Source organism: Pogoniulus pusillus, chromosome 20, assembly GCF_015220805.1.
Source record: "Pogoniulus pusillus isolate bPogPus1 chromosome 20, bPogPus1.pri, whole genome shotgun sequence".
Taxonomy (NCBI): domain Eukaryota; kingdom Metazoa; phylum Chordata; class Aves; order Piciformes; family Lybiidae; genus Pogoniulus; species Pogoniulus pusillus.
Window position 1 is genome coordinate 7,290,527 of NC_087283.1, and position 18,620 is coordinate 7,309,146.

At 39.0% G+C, this 18,620-nt stretch overlaps 1 long non-coding RNA gene across 5 annotated transcripts in view; it reads right to left on the minus strand.

The window, feature by feature from the left end:
• LOC135184350 (uncharacterized) overlaps positions 1-18,620 on the minus strand; it is a 106,246-nt gene that overhangs the window by 42,767 nt on the left and 44,859 nt on the right. For all 5 annotated transcript variants that reach the window (XR_010305989.1, XR_010305988.1, XR_010305990.1 and 2 more), the window contains exon 2: positions 991-1,138. This is a non-coding gene — a long non-coding RNA (uncharacterized LOC135184350). The remainder of the gene's footprint in view (positions 1-990; positions 1,139-18,620) is intronic.

Genomic DNA, 18,620 nt, shown 5'->3' on the forward strand with positions numbered 1-18,620 from the left:
CTGTTCACTCTACTGCTAATTGCCATTAGTTGCCACTGGTTCCCGTGTTGAATAACTTGTATTATCACTCCTGCCTTGCTGCATGCCTGATCTCTTGCCTCTATTACTCATTCTCTGTTAACTTCTATTTCCACCTCATTTCTGGGTTATGTCTTTGATGGACAAAGTGATTATTTTTCAGCCAATGATCCAATTTATGCATAAAATATCCCCAAAATCATTCATGATTGCCTTCATTTCAAATAGCTTAATCTGTCACTTCTGGACAGTGTTTTCTAATGGAGCATCTCATTTTCTCCTTTTCTTCTCACTTCACTTCAGTCACACCAGTTGCAATCTAACAATGAATGAGATAGATTGATTAAATGGTTGAGTTATGCGTGAAACAGTCCTGACTGGAAAAACATTTAATGGTGGTTAACTATTCTGTTGTATATTCCACCTGAAAAATGAGCATGACTAACACAGCTGTCAGAGCCCTTTGAAAATGTATTTCTGGCCAGAAATGTGCAGGTTTACTGACATATTTTGTCATGCCAGCTCTAATTAAGCCTGTCTGATTAATTCTCTTGTAAGGATTTCAGGTTGAGCATATAAATTCTTGAGGATGTTATCTGCTGTGGGTGTATAAATGTTCTGTAGGATAGCAGGGAGGAAAGGTCTGTGGGGTAAGGTAATAACTTTTTATTAGATCATAAGGCATAACTGGAAAAATGGCTAAGTTTTTAGGCACATAGGACCCTTGCTAGATACCAGTGGAGAAGGATTTTATTCAACATCCAAAAAAATGCCTTTTTTTCTTCTTTCTAATTTATGTGTCTCAGCTGATCCTATAAAGCGATCACAAATCTTTGCTGGTGTATATCTTTCTATCTTTGAAACCACTTTTCTGTCTAAGGCACATCCAGCAAAGACAAGTAGCTATGACATGAACAGACTACTCCTTGGTTGGGTCTGTTGGTGGTAAACTAAAAAGGAACTTCTACTCACCTAGCGCCTCGCCCCAGGAAATCTTTAATTGCTCTCTGCAGAAGGGAATGAGTCTGGCAAGCAAAGTCTCCCTTAAAATAGCCATAAATGGACGATGAGGCACACTTCTGTGAAGTGCTGGACAGCAGGTCTAGATGCTTGTCAGCTCCTATGGAAAGAAAGAAAGAAAGAAATTGAGTATTTGTTTTCTCACTTTGAAGGACCCTCTCCTACATCCAATGGGTATCTTTTATAATGTATGATCTAAGTATTCTATGATGACACCTGTAATTCCAGGTGCATCTGAAAAAGAATACAACTCACAACACACTGTCAGTGATTGAGGAGTTTAACCTAGAAAGAGGTGGCAGCTGCACACTGCAGCAGCTAAGAAGCTGCTGTCTTTGCAGCAAGTTTGGACATGGCTATCTATTTACCATTACCCTGTGCATGTCATCAAGTTTAGGAGTTTGATTTGCATTTATTTGATCAGTTGAAGTGCACAAATCAGGGTTAAAAGTACAGTACTTAATGTAAGAAATATGGAGAGGAAGGGTCCAAAATAAATTCCACTTTGCAAATCCACGTGTTAATTTAAACTGGAGGGAAAGGCCACAGCCTTGTTCTCAGAGGTCCAATTGGGAACAAGACTGGACTGTAGGCAGAATTTGATTACCACATAGCTTTAAATAGTTACTGCTTGAAAGGTTGGTGCCAGAATCACAGTTGGGCTTCCACTTTGTATTTTGAAAAAAGCAAAACCAGCAAAACAGCAAAAAACTGCTCACAAACAAAAAAAAAAAAACCAACCAAACAACCCAAACCAAGAAACACCAACCCCATCTCCCTGCAAAAAACTGCAGTAAGGTCTGTAAAGTGCAGACATTTAGTAGTAAAAGGTTTTTGTTGTACAGAGTTACTATAATTTAGTCTATGTCATTACTTGAATATTGCCATTATAGCTGTTTTGCTGTGGCCTTGGCTTTTCTAATTTAAATACCTTTGTTGGAACTTTAATTTGTTGGGGAAAACCAGAGTATTTGCAAAACACACAGTATTCTGATCAGGCTGATAAAGCCAAAGCTTTCCAACTTGTAATCATACCCAGCATTTGTGTTCTTTTAAGTGTAGAAACATAATGAAATAATTCCATAACATAAAGCTTGATGAAAGTGGCAATTAAAAAGAAATCGATCTGATACATCCCTGTTCTTCACATTACCATGCTCTGTAAAATGTAAATTTCTATCTCCATCACCAAAGCTTTAGTTTCCCATCTCGATTAGGCAAATATTGAAAGCAATAATCATTTTTCACTGACGTGAGCCTTTATTACGGCGCAGGAAGAGCGCACTATGGGTATTAGATTTTCCGCAGAAGACTGGCTTTCACATTAGCGCTTGCTATGAGCGTATTTCATGTCACTCCGTCATACTGTCTTTCACTCAAACCCTACATTTGTTGGAGCAGATGGAAAGTTAGTTTAAATTAATTGAAAGCATGCTGTGCACAGCTTGAGAGACCAAGAACACGCAAAGAAAAAAGGGAGATGCATCAATTTCCTTTCTAACCTACCTGTAACTGCGAGAAGAGACCTCAGAAGAAACCATCAAGATAGCTTGCTTCTCATTTTCTGTAGCTGCAGAAAGCTATACTGCTTTGATTTTAACAAGAGGAGGGGGCATAGGGAAACTGGCTGGATTCATTTGAAAAAGAAATAGGATCATGATTAAATGACAGAAAAAGCCAGTACTTGTTTTCTTTCTGTAGTCTTACCTACAGTTCTTAGGATTACCGAAAAGTTTGAAGGCCAATTACCTCCTCGTCTATTTTAATTATTACTACTTGCTGTACCTGGATCCTCAGCTCCTCTTCCATCATCGCTGAAAACCCAACTGTCTTCTCTACTCTCTGAGCTATCAATTATGTTATTGCATTACTAATGCTCACATCATTTGTTTACCTGACGCTGAGATGGGTAACTCATCTGCTCTTTAGAATACAAGGCTATACTTCAGCACCTTTAAAGTCAAAACAAGCTTCAAAACTACCACAATATAAATCATTCAAGAACAAAACCCCCAGCAATAACTAAACCCAAAAGAACATATTCCAAGTATTTGCTTCATAATGATTTAAACATTGAGAGTGGTATGGAGCAGGTATTGGGAGGGAAAACGTTTCTAAGTGGGGTACGTGGGAGGAAAGCTTTGTATTTAATCTAGCTGGCCTGGGGCAAGGTGAGACCCTCTGGCACAAAGAGGATTTGTTAAGTCTTGTAATACACCTGAAAGAGCAGAAATCAACGAGGAAAAGCAGATCTGGAACACAAGGTGAGAAAACCAGGCAGACAACAAGAAGCTGGCAACATAAATTTGTTGGTCTAGGTAGGGAGCAGATGCCGAGTCAAATTTTAGACGTGATGAAAAGAAGAAAACACCATGTCCCAGAGAGACCTCAGGTAGAACTTGCTGCAGACAGAACACACACCGAAATTTGTCAGAGTGAGAAAGACCCCAAGGGTTCTGCATGAAAATGGTGAGAGATCTGTCATTTTAATCCATCTTGCTGAGTTTTCTCCATTACAGATGTTGCTCTGTTCTGGTTTGCTTTCAGATAAAAGCTGGGTTTTGAGTTTTAAATCCCTTTTGCTAAACTTGGTGTCTCTTTCTCACGCATCTCATCTCTTTGGTGTCTCAACACTGGCTACAGTTTTGTTTCCTTCTCCCAAAAGGTCAAAAGTGACAAAGGAGGAGGCAAATAATTTTTTTTTTTTTCACATTTGCTGTTTCAGTCTTGAAGAACTCCAAGGCTGAAGTGGAACAGAGTGAAATCAATACCTTTTGCGGTTAGTGAAGTCATGAATTTGTCCAGAAAAGTTCAAAGTAACTAAATACATTGCTTATGCTTCCCAAGGTCCCACTGTAAATTCTAACCCTGTGTTGTTAGGGGCTACTCACTAACACGTTCACACATCTCTACTCCTTGCAGATCAAATACTCCTGCAGCAACTGCAAATTCAAGATAATGCAGCCTTTCCTGATACTGCCTGTCTGGCTTCACCTTCCTTCTTTCCAGAAAGCCTCCAGATAATTTCAGCAGAGCCTTTTTTCTTTTCCTCGTGACTTGATGCCATCACTTATCCTCCACAAATGTTTACTTCTTGTATTTGATATCCCTGAAATTCAATTATACTCTTGTGAGACTTTACTAATTTTTTGCCTCATTTACTTTATTTCTTCCACAACTGTCTTTATATCTCCTCGCTCTTCCTAAGCCTTTTATTTAACTTCTTTCCTTATTTATTTTTATCCATTTGGGGTTTTGTCCTTTAAGCCATGGTGCCTGCAGAATGCTCTTTCTGCTTGTTTTCTACTTTGTGCAGATTCTTCATGACCACCCGAGCCAGCATCTCTTCTGCTCTTAAAGAGGCCTTATTCCAACCTGCACCACAAGACTTTTTCCTTGGCCTATTAAATTCAGAGCAAAATTGAGATTCTTCCTGAATGCCAATGCTCTTGATCCCTAAGCAAGTTGTGTAGGGAAGATTTGGCTCTGAGATCATAACTGCTTTTGGGCACACAACAGGTGTCTTAGTTCACATTAACGAAGCTCTTTGGAAATTCAGAGGATTGTACAGATAACCATTGTTTCATTAATAATTTACGACACCAACAGGACAGAAATACAAAGTGGAGAGTGACAATCTCAAAGCAGCTGTAGGACTGTCAAATACAAACATTTTTTGCCCTCTTCCTCTGCACAGACACTGCTCAACCCCATGCTGAGTTGCTTTTCTAGAATATAACCCCTACAACATTCATGAGTAATTAGACAGTTATAAAGACACAAGCAATGAAGAAAATTAAACTTCCCACCTCCTAGTGCCACTTGAAGATTAATTCACCTAAAAACTAATTAGCTGATATACCACAAGCACAGAACCTCAGAAGAAATAAAAAATTTAGGAAAGGAAATAAATTCAAAATGTTGGTTTTTTTTTTAAAAAAAGGGGGAAAACAAACCAGAAAAGAAAGTCAACAAACCTTAAACCAGAATTTTCTATCTCTGAATTTATATAGAAGCAAGCTTAGTGCTTCTAGCAAAAAGCTTAAATCCCCAAGGTGTATTTTTTCGTAGGAGTAAATGAAACCACGATGCAGCTGGGATGAAATCCTTCAGCCCTTTCACTGACATCTACAAGAAAAGTAAACGTCATTACATGAAACTTCTTTCTGAAGATAAAAGTACAACCTAGTTTTAAGGTTACAGGGGTTTAGATAGCTGTGGGCATGTGGAGCTGTTTCACTGAGTTTGCCACTTAATGGCAACCAGAGCTTAACAGCAGCCAAGTCATTAGTTAGTGGTAGTTATTAGCAAGAGTAAGTGAAGTCAGTACCTGTATCACCAGTTCAATGACATAATTAGAATCTTAGTTTTGAGGCAATTCTTTCCCCATCACAGCAGAAAATTAGGTGATAAGGACATTCCCTGCATAGAAGTATTTATTTCTAAGGCTATGAACCAGTGCTGGGCACAAATGCCAAATATGCTGAAAGGGAAAAAGGATGAGCAGAATTCAAAAGACTAATTTGGAGAATAAGAGTTTTATAGCTGGCTGAATGTTTAATAGTTATTAGGGAGTAAGCCAAGACTAGCAATCTGAGATGAGACTATAGTTAGGTAGTAGTAAATGATTCTTGCACTTCTCAAATCTCACTGAGGATACTCAGAGGTTAGCTGAAGTATAAGAAACTGATTCCCAGAACAGGAATATTTCAAGAAAGCAAAGAGAAGACAGACACCTTTAAAGTTCAGGAGTATGCCCAAAATATGAGCATTTCAATACAATTCATTCCCGATTTATCTGGCCTTAACTAGCAGTCACTTCCTGTAGTCCCTTTTCTTAGCAAAAGCAGCTTTTTGTACCTGCTGTGTTTTCCCCCCACTAAATTAATTCCACATTTCTGTAGAAACTGGTCATCACAGAATTGGTTGATAATCATTTTTTATGCCACTTATCATATTCATTTCTCTTCAGTCCTCAGAAATCACTTTAGGACCTCTTTTGTCTGCCATCTCTAAACTTGCCATAAGCTTGAAGAAACAATGAAGGTACCAGAACTGAACGGGGTTCTTTGCTGAATTCCAGAGGGAATCTAGAAGTTTCCACTCTCAATTTTACATCAAAAAATATGCAGCTATGTGAAGATAATTTCATTGAGGTCGAACGCAGCCAAGCCTTCAAATTCAACAAAATTGAGATTATGTGACGGCAACAAAAGAGAGGATAGGGAAGAGAGAACAAGCTTGGTATTAGTAGTTTAGCTGTTTGACACTGATTTTCATTTTCTCCAGAGCTATTAGGAGAATACACAATGGGTTTAACTGCTTTTGGTGAAGTATCAACAGCTGGAAACACAGGGAGTGAACCACCATCTCGCAGCCAGTTGGCACTTAACTATTCATCAGTTGTCCATGGAATGAAATTTTGGAACCTCTGTGCTCAGTACAATTGTTGCCATATCTTAACTTTACAGCCATATGAGGTCTTTTTAGTAGAGAATCACAGAATGTTAGAGATCGGAAGTGGCCTCCAAAGATCAAGTCCAACTTGCCTGGCAAAAGCAGGATCACCTAGGGTAGTCCATCCAGGCGGGTTTTGAAGGTCTGCAGAGAAGGACACTCCACAACCTCTCTGGGCGACTTGCTCCAGTGTTCCATCACCCTCACTACAAAGAAGTTTCTCCTGTCTGATGCAATTCCACATTACAACTTAAGTAAAGTGAACAAGGACATGTATAAATGCTGCCACCTTTTCTAAGGAGATGACAGGTTTCATATCCTGTCAAGATTTGCAGTTGCCAGGGTAAGGAGTTTGCATTTCTAACCGCTGCCAAGAGTGGGGAAATTGTGCAATATACAATCAAAACTGTTTTGCTTGGAAAAGACCTTTGAGATCATTGAGACTAATCATTGACCTAACACAACCATGGCCATTTAAACACATCCTAAAGTGCCATGTCCACACATTTCTTGATCGTCTTCCACTCTTCCCAAACCATCTAGTTCTGGATACATGTTACTGTTTATATCTCAGCAATCAGTGGGATTTCTTGCCAAGTACAGTAGGAATTTTCATGCCAAACACCCCTGAGTTAAGAACAAGTGTTCAATTGATTTGTGTATTAAGCCCTTCTCTTTTGATTTCAGCCATGCATATGTTATTTGCCTTTATGAAAAAAAAAATGCTGGAACTTTGTGGCATGTATTGCCTGCCTGTGTGTGGGTTTAAATACTATGAGCTTTGTCTGCATATTATGTTAATTCAATCTACCTCATCTTTCAGTAATATGCCACACACATCCAAGGACAGGTGCAACCAGCAACTTTAAATTTGCCTTCTTCAAAAAGAAAAAAACAGAACAACATAAATGAGAAAGACTGCTGTGAAACTGCCACTAATGGAAAAAAAAAGGTGAGACTACTAGAATGGGAAGAGATCATAAACATGTATTTACCTCCTTCTTTGAAGGCAGTTATATTCCTCTTTTTCCTCAAGACAATTACATCAACTTGCAATCAAGTTACATCTGAACAAGCTTGACAAAATCACAAGGAGAGATAAGCTTCTCCCTTTCTACAGATGTTTTCTCTCTTTCTTTTTGAATTGATTTTTTTTTTCCTCAAAAGGGAATTCAGAGAATCTGAAACATTTCCAGAGAACTGACCTCTAGAAAGGGAAGTGTTGCCTTGCAGGTTCAACACCTCCCTGATCAGCCTGTACCTAAGCACAAAAGATCTGGCTGAAGAGTCAGTCTGCAGCTGTCACTCATAGGACACCAAAGCCTCAGGTAACCATATCAGCATTGACTGAACCATAGAATGAAAAGATAAAGACTTTTAATTAAAAAAGAGAGAGAGACTACTTCTACACAATGACTTTCTGCAGACATAGCCCGTTCTTGAGAAGTTAACAAATTCTCCACAGACATTGTCTCTTTGATCCTCTTATGTTTTTCTCTCTGTAAGCACACAGCTGCTGAGTGTTAAAAGACCATCATAAGCAAAGCCATATTCCAAAAAAAAAAAAAATCCACATCATCTCCACTTTGTGTTTCATTTGTTAGCTTCAAAAGTGCCAAGAATCAAAATGAGCACTTTCACTGAAACTAATTTCACCTTCAAGCTTAGAAAGGGTAGAAAACATGAGAGTCCATGCAGAATCACTGTTAGACATTTTGAGAGGCAAAATAACTACAGGTGATTGAGCATCCAGTCAAAATTGCTTGAAACTTCACTGCCAGGTGCCTTGCAACAGCTTGCTTTCAAGTGATCTGCAAATTAAAAGTCACTAGCAAAGACCAGTAGCTATTAGTTTGAGCATTAAAAATATCTAACCAGATTCAAATCTGTATGCAGATCTGTCACCTGACTTCTGTATTCAACATTATTCTAGTTTCACCATTAAATAGTTCCTCTTTTCTTAAAAACAAACAAAACACAACCAGCCACAAACCACTAACCCAAACTCTCAAACAATTCATGCACAGAGGAAGGGGAAGTGTTGAATACATAATTCATTAGAAATTACTCTGCCTATCTCTGCTTCAGGCAGAGCTAACCTTCACCAAGGCTTTCCTACTGAGGTGTGATGTAACACCTCTGATATTGTCAGCACAGCCCCCTGCAGTACATGCAAATGAAAATAATGCAGTGCTACACAAGGTACTGCTTACAAATCCAGCCTAAGGAGGCAAGGCTACCTCAGTTCCCTTTCAGGAACAGAGACTAATCTTTGGGGGAATTAGCTCAGGCCATTGCTCTAAGGGTGCTCTGCTGCTCAGTTACATCAGTAACGATAATTCATTTTTTAATGGCTGGAGACCTGCACTGTAATTCCACACTAAAGTCTATCCTGAAATTTATTAAGGAAATTTCAGTGCATTGAGCAAGACTAGATGGGATCTAATCTTCATTAACTCTCAGGAGGTATAGCTGCAGGAGAACATTGACGCTAAACTCTCAAAGGGTGGGGTAGACTCACCACACATGTCCACATCTGAAGTCCTGATTCTGCCACACATGTGAGTGTCTCAATTCAGATAATCAAGGAGACACCTCAAATGTTCAGGGCATCTACTTGGCCCTTTCAGAGGCAAGCTCTATCCCACTGCTACCAGAAACACCTCATAAACCCTAACTACTTCTAGGTGCAAGCTTGTTAAAAAGTATGGTATATGTTTGAAGTAACAGAGGACATTAAAGAAGGACTCAGGGAGGCCTTCTAGTTGTTGTATTCAAGAACTGTCCAACTACAAGGATGATGGTTGGCATTTCAACTAAAAACTCATCATTAGTAACCATAAAATTCCTTGGGCTAAACAAAGCAATGTGGCATGTGAACTGTCACTACCAATGCTAACAAATACAAAAGGCTAGAAGGACACAGAGCACAGTGCTACCAGCCTCTTTGGTTCATTTTAATCATCTAGATCTCAGACTATAAGGCCAGGCATTACCCTCTCTGGCAGTCCTGCATGTGGATTTGGCCTCAGCCACAGATCCATAAAATACTGAAACTCAAGGGTGTCTGTCACTACAGCCTCTGACTAACAAAACTAAAACAGCCTAAATCACCTAATTTTACAGTCTTTTATTCCAGGCATGCTAATGACAACACAATTTTTCCCATTTTAATAATGCCATTTTGACATCCTTACCTGAGCCAGATAGGGGAAGCCTGAGGATAACTTTATTGCAAAGCAGCAGATGGCAGTTAATGATGGGGATCAGACTCTGGGTTCAGGGTGAGTAAAACGTGGTATTTCCTTGCAGTGATTAATGAGGTGCAATGCAGGTAATTATGAGGTACTGCAAACAAGAGTGGCTAAAATTCTAGCCTGAGAGAGGCCAGCAAGTACCACTGCAAGCAGTCTGGTCTCTAGCTCCAAAATTCTGTAACACCTTGAAACAAAAAAAAAAAAAACACCCAACTAGCCATGTCTCTGGAGGGACTGAGAAGACCACTTGCACGGAAAACTGTCCCTCTCCACACTTGTTCTTTCATTACATCACTGTGCACAATTTTGATGAGAAGACATCTCTTTCTATTATTAAGCTGGCTTTTAAAAGATAACAGCTGTGCTCTGTGTTTACTCTCTAAAAAACTTCAGACAACTCTCTGTTTTCATTCCTCTGGCTTTAAAACTGAAGATGCCCAGCAAAAACTTCATCTGCTTCAAAGACTTGCTTGGTGCTCCGGTACCAACGCCTGCAGCTGCTGATGGTGTGTAGCTAACATGCTCCACTTTCTTCAGAACTTGCAATTATTTTGCTATCTGAGTGTTCCAAAGCTGGAGAAGTGATGCCTTCATTTTATTCATCTACTGTGAGATGGATGCTGCTTTTCTCCTCTAATGTGTTATGATGCAACTGCTAAGCACATTTTGAAACCAAGCAGTGTTTCTTTGAATCCTCTTGCAGAATCAGTATTTTCTGTATGTTTATTCTAATTTCTTTATAGGATACTTGTTATGCATGACTGATTAATATGCCCTAAGCTACACTCAACCTGCTACCCACAGCAAATTGTTCTTTCTGTTGTCTGTGTCATTTTCTTTAAAATATCAAGCTGTTTTATAATTAAAGAGTCCCTTGAACATCTTGTTTCAATAAACAATCATTTCTTCCACTGCGTGAAGTTCTCGTCCTAATAAACAATTTAACAGCATAGATTATTTTTCCTGCCTCCAGAACCACCCTTTCACAGAAGGCCCACCAAAGCAAAACTTCAAATGTGATGCTGCCTATATGCAGAGACTCAAAACTTGAGCATGTGTGTGCAGCTCAGATTTATATCTATTCTTCATCTGCATATTGTGAGAGCTATAGAAGATTAATTGCTCACAGTAGTGTTTAGACGCTTTCATATGTCACCCAGAAGATGGCTGAAGAGTTACTTATCTCCAGCAGCTTTATCCTTAATTACCTTCCTCTCTGATAATGCCAAATTTGGGATGCAATGCACAGTGAAAATCTCCTGTATTAATTAGAGATGGTAACTTTGTTATACAATGTGTTTTCTATGATAAACGGCTTTGCCTTGAATGCAGACTGCTTTGAGAAAGTGGCCACGCCGATAGTTCTGCAACACTGCCAGAAACTTCACTGGGTTTCTGACATGGCAGCACACAGCACACAGACACTGAGGTTTCTGCAGGAGTACATATGGAATTTGCAGTCAGTGATGACCCTGATTGTAATTTCCTTTTTCTGGGAAAAAGGGGGGGGGGAGGGGAGGGAAGTAATTAAGGTGTGGATTTTTTTCTTAATTATTTCTAATGAAACCTCACAAAAGTGTTTAAAGTGATAAAAGATAACAAAACAATGCACAAAATTCAGAAATGAGATCAATTTCAGATCCTACAACTGTGTTGATGAAACAGTTCTTTTACACTGTTTTAACAAGCTACCCTTTAGCAGCAAATTTACTTTTCTAGATATATGATTGCAACACGTCTGTGATATGGGCGTGTTTGCATTCCAAGATGTCTTATTTTCTTTTCAGATGCTGCTTTCAGTACATTCTTACACAGATTCTTAGTTGCTAGAGGATGTCATAGTCCTGAAATATTGGGGCATAATAGTTTGTTAGACACGAATTTACCCCAAAGACGTCAGCTTTTCCACATTTAAGAGCTTTTTCTAAGAAAGATGTATTAGATATTACAATCCTCACATCATTACCTTAGATACTTACCTTCCTTCACCTATAAATGACACACTTCCTATTATCTACTAGTAACTATATTCTTCATTGATGTAATTTTCTGTTATAAAGTTCTGCACTTGCTACAATTTCACTTTCCTCTGTTACATGAAGTAACCTCTAAATGGCCTGCTTCACTATGAATGTACACATGACATTCTTGTGTTCCATGTGTGTGTTTTGCAGTTGCAAAGACATGAGCTAGAACTATGCTTATATTGCTCTGTGTTAAAAAAACACTCTTCAAAGACCATGTATGAACACTCGATCACCTGCAACATTTTATCTCCTCGTTTTCTATTTTCTGGACTCTGATTTTTACAATTTCGTGTTGGCTTTTCATTTGTCCAGCATCCTTTGGCTTGGTATAGAGTTAGATAAATAGGTGGGGGTTTAAAATGCCGATTCCACTTTAGCCATTTAGCAATTCCTGTGGATTCACTGCTTAAGAGAATCCTACCACCTCCAGTTCCTAATAAAGCAAAAAATGTTCTCACAAACAGCCTGAAGGCTTTCTGCAGTGTCATTGAGATGAGAATTAAGAGGATGATGGGAATTAACTTGCCTGAAGCGCCATGATAATGTTGCCTAGTGACACTGGTACAGTGCAGAGCGTAACCATGTAAAAGGGCACACCATATCTTGATGCTTGCAATCCTGTCCCTGCCCCAGACTTTTGTTTATTTTACTCTCCTCTCATTCCAAACTCACTACACTACACCAACTATCAGCAGATATGCACCTAATTTCCTTAAAAGCTTCTCCACTGTTCTCTGGCCTTTTTTATACATCATCTTTTTGTTGCTAATAGATCAGCCTTTCATAAACCCTCTAGTCTATAGCCAGCTTCGGACAGTATATGCATTCCTGTAGTACAGTCATCTCTGATCATCCACTAGGTATATATTAGGAGCTGTGAAACACAACCAATAGGACAAAGGGGGTTTGTTTTTTTCCTCTCCCAGGACTTATATAATGATATTCCTTCTCCCTCTACCTTCAATGACACTCAGCTTTAACTGTGTTACTCTGTAATGTGCAACTTTCATCTTTTCTTTCGTGAACCAGATTGCATTAGGAATGTTATCCATTTTCTGTCTCCACCCAGGAGACGCTAAAGCACTTCCCCTCAAGGGTATAAGTTGCTCCAGCTACATGAAAATCTCTGACACTACCCCATTATTCAACAACCAGACTTCATTCCTTCAGGTATTTTTGCCTTTACGGCCATCATCTCATAATTCATATCTGTGCCCATAGTGTGACATTCTGTCATCAATCCTTTATCATCTCCTTTTTGATGCACAGGGTGGTTCGTTGCCTTGTTTTTCGCCCCAGGGATTTAGCAGAATTAGACGTGTACAAAAAAGGGCACCCATTACAGAAGCACAGATCACCTTCTGGAGTGACAGTGGTTAGACAAGGTAGGGCTCTTCAGCTGGGGGTGTGACAGGAGCACACAGACATGCAAATGGCTCAGAAAAGTTGAGTGGAAAACAGCTGCTCTTTCTGAGACACCAAGAAGCAGTGGGAACCCAGGGAAATATACTGCTCAGGCCACAGATGTCACCCTGCCCTGAACAGTTGACCCCCATCACTAGGGAATGGTACTCACTGCAGGGCTGCAAGAGATCATTCTCCTCCAATTCTACCCAACAGCAGCTCCAGCCCCTCCTTTCTGGCTGGCCAGGTGACGTGCTTTCACCTTTGATTTTATGCTTTACAGCCATGCTCTACTTGGAAATGAAGACCCCTTGCACAAACCATCACAAATCTCCCATGAGAAGCTGCTGTTTGAGGCTTCATTTCTGTGACCTGAATTTAACTCTTTCTATTGCCTTTCTCTATCCACCAGACAGCTTGTTCTAAAACACACAGACTTTCAACATGACATCTTTCCTTCCTGTGCTCATCTCACATTAATCACCTTTCCTGAAAACTCACCACAACCACTCCTGATCTTTCAGTGGGGTTCATCCCTGCCAACCACAAAAGGGCATGTTATTAGCATGATAAAAATGTCTCTGCAAATAAACAAGAAGCATCACGCAAATGCAAGTGCAGAGTTCACGTAATGCAGGTCTCCAAAGCTGTTTGAGAATCTCCTGTTGGAGGAGGTATGATGCATATTCCAAAAGCAAATCTGGGAGGATGCTGCTAGATGGTTCTCTACACTGCTTACACTAAAGCTGTATTGATGCCATTGAGTAGAACAGAAAGGTTTAACATAACTAAATTAACCTGTTCTGCATTCAAACAGAAATCAATAGGAGACTGTAGATGAGAGAAAAAGTAGATAACTTATATATATTACTATCCTTTTCTCAAATCTTTTTGAAGGTTAACCCTTTTTAAATAGGGATTTTTTGAAGATATGTAATGTATCCCCTCCAAAGCACAGCAAGCAAGAGGCCTTCAACTGAAAATCACAGTGTACAGTAAGTGGAAAAAAAGGACAGCAAAGGTCTTAGAATTCTTTGCAACTACTAAAAATACCCAGAGCAAGTAAACAGCCCCCTAAAACCCAGCTGTTTTAGAAGAATGCGTCTGTCTACTGTGCATCCATGGAAAAAAAGATTTGGAAAATGGAAGCAGCTATTTACCTCACCTTGTCTAGAAAATGGGTCATTAAACAGAAATAAGAAAAATCAAAACAAGACCCATCCAAATCAGCAGTTCTGTATTCTTAGCATAAGAAAAAAGCAGAATTTCAGTGGCAGATTCACTAGAATGCATTTGGGCTACAAACACAGCAGTTACAGAATAATTTTCTTCCTCTGAAGCGCAGAAAGCCAAATCACTTATCACAGAGTGTTATATTACATAAGAGATGAGGACTTAAACCCTTTGCTTTTGCTGGTCTCTGGTCTGATGCCGAGCTCATTGGCAGCCATCTTCCAGCCAGAGTATTAGAAGAGATTTGTAACACCATGCTGCCAAAGGAGGGATATACCAGCTGCCCAGTGCTAAGCCGCAATGAATTTTTCTTTCAGCAGCTAAACTACAATTCAGGAACACTGGGATTTCATGTGCAGTCACTGCCATGAGCTATAGTCAGTCTCACCAGTAAAATCTACTTCTAGTAGGTTGGAGGCTTATTGTTATTATAAGCAACTTTTTCTGCATGACTATTTAAATACACTTCTAGACAGGGACATGCAACATGCTTTAGTATCCTTGAAGAAGAAAATGATATGATTTTTTGGCAGGTTCACACAGTAAAACTTTCTTTTTTTCTGCTTAAGACAAAAAAGGGGAACAGATAGTAAGGCCTTAAGCTAAAAATTGTCTAAAAATACATCAGTGATTTAAATCAAGAGATCCACTTCTTGTTACTCTTTGGCACTTTAGGTCTATTTTTTTGGTCGTTTTTTCTGTCTCACTCCTCCCTTATATTTTTCACCTTTGTTTTCAGTTTCTTTGTTCTCTTTTAATTATAATCCTGCTAAGTCTGGACATCCCTGTCTATTCTGCTCCAGTCATTCTTTGAATACTAACTACAAAATGAGAGCAAGCAGTTTCTTTCCCGTGTGCTCTCAAATGCTAATAATGTCAGAGAAGTGCTGAATCAAATGCCAGTCATGCCACAGCAGTAACTCCAAGCCAAAATGGGATGATTAACTCAATTCCCATAAGCAGGCTTGCTTTCAAAGAAGAGGGGAAGCCCCAGAAGAATAGGAAGGACAGCTATCACATTCAAGTTCACTAGGAGGTCAGAAGGAAGATACAGAAAACAGGAGATGAGCTTGTTTCATTTCATTGCCTGGAAAAACACTGGAACAAATTAATAGAGAAATAATTCATCAGTGTCTGGGAAATAAATAACAAGCAATGGCTGATGTTTTTCATGACTCTCTCATGGAAGACTTGTCTGGTTTTCATCTCTGACTCAGTAACTCATCTAATGGACAGAGCACTAGGTGTTATACATTGTAAATTTAATAAGGTTTCTGATCAATAATTCCTACACAGCAGCACAGATTCTTGAAGCTGTTGCTGGAGTGTTTATGCTGCAGATACTGTGCAACGTGCACCTGGACATGTCTGGCACCCAGGGACCACCTTCAATAGGTGCCTGCAAGTGGAGCTTCACAGGAAAAAGTGCTTGCGCAGAGGGCACAGAAGACTGAACTCTTCAGGTGGGCCATGGAGAGGCCATCTGCATTCTCCCATCCAACATTCAATTACTGTAAAGAAAGTGGAGCTTATTCTAACAAAGCAGCTCCAAGAGCAGTCATGTTAAGTAAGCCATAGAGCGTTGCCTGGCCATAAACTGCAAAAATGATGTTGACCGGTATCTAATAAGCCCTTAAGAAAGACACATATATCACATATATATAAAAATGGAGAAATACTCCCAAATTTATCAGGTATTTTAAAAATACAAAAGCAAATTACTTCATTTTGCATCAGAAAAGGAAAAAAAATGAACACAAAAAGAAGCAAACAGCTGAGAAGACAGGAGAAGTTCAGCAAAGGATGGTGGAGAGGGCCATGAACAGAACACATTCTGCTGTAATTCTCCCTTCTAAGGTCGATGCTCTGACAGGATCTAGAACCATGCCCTTTTCCTAGTCTTCCAGCCTAGGGTCATGACTTTTACTTGCTGATCCTTTACTGACAACATGTAATTGCTGTCTGCCAGGATGCCATCACAGATGCAAAGTGATTTTGATAATCTGGATTTTTTGGACTTTCCTCCCTGCAGAATCAGTAATGGGGAATTTGATACATTGGCCACCTAGTTCAGAAATCAATTAAAATGGGTTTTCCTCTGTGGCATAATTGAAGCATTGGTTACAGAGGCTTTGGAGGAATGAATTCAGAATTAATAACCAGATCAATTAGTTTTCTTAGTTTGGTGCTGTGCCATAAAGAATACCTCAATACTCCATTGTAAAGTCTCCCTGTGTGGTTTTAGAGTAGATTGCCAACTATTGTGGCACAGTTCAACTCATTGTCTTATGTTCTGTCACTGTGGAACACTGTCCATGACTAGCACATTAAGTTGCTATTCCAATGCAAACAATAAGATAACGATAATAATTTGCCTACCAAAATGCTCTCAGCCATTAGAGAGAAGAGCTGATACAACACAAACCTGATGAAAGCGAATGAGGCGCTTTTGTAATCACCTTGCTTCTATAACTCTTATAGATTGAGCTCACTACTACCGTGTTTAATTCCCAACATTGAAAGGAGAAACTGGAGTCCCAAATATTGCTGTCATTGTAACAAAACAAATCACTCAATCAATCTTATTAAAGTTCTCCAAAATAGTCCCAAAGTTAAACTGAGTAGGGCTGTTGTGCTGAGAGGGGAATTTGACCCACAGCATGGTATGATGCCAGCATATTTATACCTTCATTTTCAGAGGGTAGCAGGTTTTGTGATTTGTAAGCTTTTTATTCCCCATAAAGATGCAACTTAATGTGCCTCTGTAATGCTTTGCACTTAACTTATAGTGAGATAGCTCAGAGTGTATCTAAAATGTTACATAATCATTTCCAAGTTCTTATTCTATTCCCTCTTCTTGACATTTAGCGAATGGTGATTTTGCTCACGTAAGTCACATTCTTCCCAACTATGGAGTCTTTCCACAAAAATCAAATTAATCTTACACAAAAATCAGATTCTTAGTGCGAATATGTCCAATTTCATTGAATTTTTTTTATCACTTTATGCTCATAGGTCAAAGGCAGTGAAATATAACTGAAATGTCAAATGAAATGTATGGCAAAGCGATTAGGAAGTGACTTTCAGCATTTGTTACAGATTAATATGTTAATTATAGCATGTATTGTGGAAAAAGATTAAGTATCACCAAAGCAAATTTATTTTTAACCAGCTTTACTCCTCACACTTCATAAATTAACCAGTGGAATACGTAATGGAGAAGAATTCAGATGCTGTGATTGTAGAAATTATGCAAAACTCCAAAGCAGACAAGGCTGCGCTGCAGATAATGTCTCTGCTTTAGAGTAAGCACTTCATCAAAGAGAATAATGCTTCTGATATACCTATTTTCATAGATTACTTGCAGGTATCTCTAAAATACTTTGCCACACTGAGAATGTCTGAACTGATCGATATTTTAAACTCCTTTTTTTTGTCATGGAACATATTAAGGAAGACTAAATGTTGATTTTAAGCATAACAATATAAGGGCCCACCTGACATTAAAAAAATTGCTGCACTTTAAGAGTAATAGAAGCCTAAGAGGTAATGTGAGACTGAATTTTAAACACAACATCACATGCTGTGAGCTGTTGATGGCCACACAAACTTCTCGTTCACTCTTGAATTTGTACCTATACACAAACCAAAGACACCCACAGAACTAGAGCCTAAAACAAGACTCATAATGAAGACTTTGGAAATTTGATTTGAGCTATTTTCAGAAAGCTATGCAGATGTAATGGCCTCTGAAGTTGGTTTTCCCTTTCATTTCAGTGGCTGTGGAGATAGACTCATGCAGAACATTGGATGGCAACCATCATCTGCAGCCCAAGCTCTGAGCCTTTTCAAAAGCAAAGCTTTTGCCTATTTCTGTATAACTTGCCTCCTACACCATCAAAACAGTCTTTGTATTGACACATTCCTTGCCATAAACCACTAGAGATATGGGAAGTACAATCACTGTGTAATTTATAGAGGAACTAATATAATTTACATTAAAACTAATGTTGTATGGTGTTTTGGGCAACTCATGCTTTGGGCAGCTTTCCAAATATTTTGACACATTGGGTATGAAAAATAATTTCCTCCTAGTGTAAAGCACTACTTTTATAACACAAAAAAAGGAAGTGATATGCTGAATTACAGATCCACTTGTCAAAAATAATCCTATGTTGATTGACATGTATAAGCATTGAGGTTA